Here is a 2,663-nt window from a genome sequence, read left to right on the forward strand (position 1 = left end):
AAGGCAAGTCAGAAAGGAATACCTACCAGGACAAATATTTTAAATTGCGTTCTTTTTACCTACCTCACTGATGACCTAGTGGGGTTTAACAAAAACCTTGGTCTTTTATCAACTTTGACATTGATCTAATGATGGATACATGAAGGAATAGAACTTATCTCTAAAATGTACATCGTGCAAGGAAAAAAATTAGTGTATCGAGAAACCTATAATGGGGAAATTAAAACCTAAGGGTACTACAAGTCATCTTGCATTGCATCCTACTCATTAGCAATCTCAAGTTTAAATAAAGGTTATCTCAGTATCAGACCAGCAGAAATACCATAATATTTAGAACCTGAAGGATTGGATCTCTGAATTGTGAATCCTGAGTCTGTAACTTTAAAATGTACATATAATTTATTTGTTTTGAGCTTCATTTATAACCTTTGTAAAACAGTTACATTTAATTATCTGATGTAGTCTTCGCCCATGCCACCCTGAACAGGCCGATCCCATCTGACCTCAGAAACTAAGCAGGGTCAGGCCTGATTAGTACTTGGATGGGAGACTAGCTAGGAAGACTTGGTACTGTAGGCATAAAAAATAAATAAATTTTTTTAAAAAATTAAAATAATATATACATATGATGCAAAGTTAAAGATATAAGGGTCTGAGATGTATACACATATCTTCTAGCACAGACTCTTTCCCCTGATAACTACTTAAAAATGAAAGTCACATTGTTATGATTATCACTGAAAAACGATATTATTCTCTGGTTTATTGTTATTCTTCAAATAATAAACAAACATCTTAATATTCCACAAAAGCCCTTTGGGATGGGGAATATATAATTTTATAAACTGATTTAAGGGCTGGAATTGAGAAACTAAATTACCCCGTAACAATTCATTCATCTCTGCAAATGGGATCTGAGGCCTGGGATGTGAACAACCAATGATGGACAGAATTTCAGGGTCCACGAAGCATAAGGAAAAAGAAGTCACAATTCAACTTCAATTATGCCGACTTCCCTAACAATTTGAAATGGATGTCTTATGGCAATAAATGAAGATGGCAGAAGAGCACTTTTCTTTTCCTTGGAGAGTAATGAGAAAGTCCGAGATAAAACATGAGAAAAATTGTAGATGTTTAAATGAATGATGTTCTTAAAGCTTTAAGTGTGACTTTCTTATCATTTTTGTGTTTTCACATGACTCAACAGGTCATTCAGCTTATTTTGAATGTTTATACCAAGGTTTAATATTTTAGTAAGATGAAATAATTGCTAGTGCTATTAAAGTGCCTGCTAACAAAATATTTCCTTTTATAAGCATTCAGATGTGTTACTGTAATCACAGCTATTTTATATACTTTAAGGTACTAGCCCTATCAAATAAATTTGAACATTATGTGTCGATTTCTACTATGAGATCCAGTTTATGACATATTGTTTTATCATCTATCTTTCATATGAATGGTTCCCATTGTCTGGATCTTTACAAAAGAAAAAGGAAAATCAAATCTCTCTAATAAAACAACAACAAAAAAGAAATTGTGGTCTAACTTTTGCATTTACAGACTGGTGTTTTTATTTTCTATTTTTTTATCCTCTATAATTATAAAATAGTAAGTAATAGTAGTATTCCGGTAATCTTAAGATTCTATGACCCAAGGCTTTTAATGCACAGATATTCAACAAGCAGTGCATAAAACCATGACAATACAGGGCAAACTGAAATGAAACAACGTAACAGGAGTAAAATCCAGAACATTCACAGGGTACATTTTGTCATTCATTTCCACTTATTTCTGTGTATGGTAAGCAAATTAATTAAATAGATAAAAACCCCTGACCTTCTCCTCTTTATCTCTCTTAATTTTTATTTTACTATCCCAAGAGCCGTGCTTGACTAAAATATCTTAAAAAGTAGTTGAGGTTGGAAGTCATCTGCTATGATCTCATTTTGGCTAGTATTGATTATCTCTCCTGTTGGTAGTCATCATATGAATTGATTTAAAAAAGTAATTCAAATTTGTCCTCACATTGTTAACTCCAGGTAGGTGGAGAAAAAACCTGGCCTTGGTCCTCTAATTCTGTTTGAAGTTCAAGAGGATAAGAGAGGATTAGATTAGCTTTTCCACTTTCCCAGCAGGCTTTTCTTTCCCCAATTTGTTTTAGCCACTTGAGAACATGAGTATATTACTCACATTTTCAGAGATACACATATTTTTAAGTATATCCAATGGGAATAGAGAGAACTACCAAAAAGGAAAAAAAATAATTTCCCTTGAGCAATCAGCCAAAATTGATCAAGGTTCACTCCTGCATTCCTGCTTCCTAGGCAAACACACGATTCTTCTTTAATCTTACTTCCATATAATAATAATAATGTAGGTGCTACTGAATTTCTGGGCTGCTGTATATTAAAGATCAAAAAGACATTTAAGCTTTAAAAAAAATGTCACTGCCTTCGGAGACCTCCTCACAGGTCTTTTCAACTCTGGCCAGAGTCTCCTATTGTCTGGCTAAATCACCTGATACTGACTGCAACTCGTGCCCAGCTCGATAAGTTTAAAGTCACATTTTTAATTTTTTCCATAGTGCAAGTCTGCATATAAGAATACAATTTCCAAATTATATTTAAAATGTAGTCCTTTGGGTTTTGACATATTTTGAA

The sequence above is a fragment of the Rousettus aegyptiacus genome, unplaced genomic scaffold (assembly GCF_014176215.1).
Source record: "Rousettus aegyptiacus isolate mRouAeg1 unplaced genomic scaffold, mRouAeg1.p scaffold_m13_p_11, whole genome shotgun sequence".
NCBI lineage: Eukaryota > Metazoa > Chordata > Mammalia > Chiroptera > Pteropodidae > Rousettus > Rousettus aegyptiacus.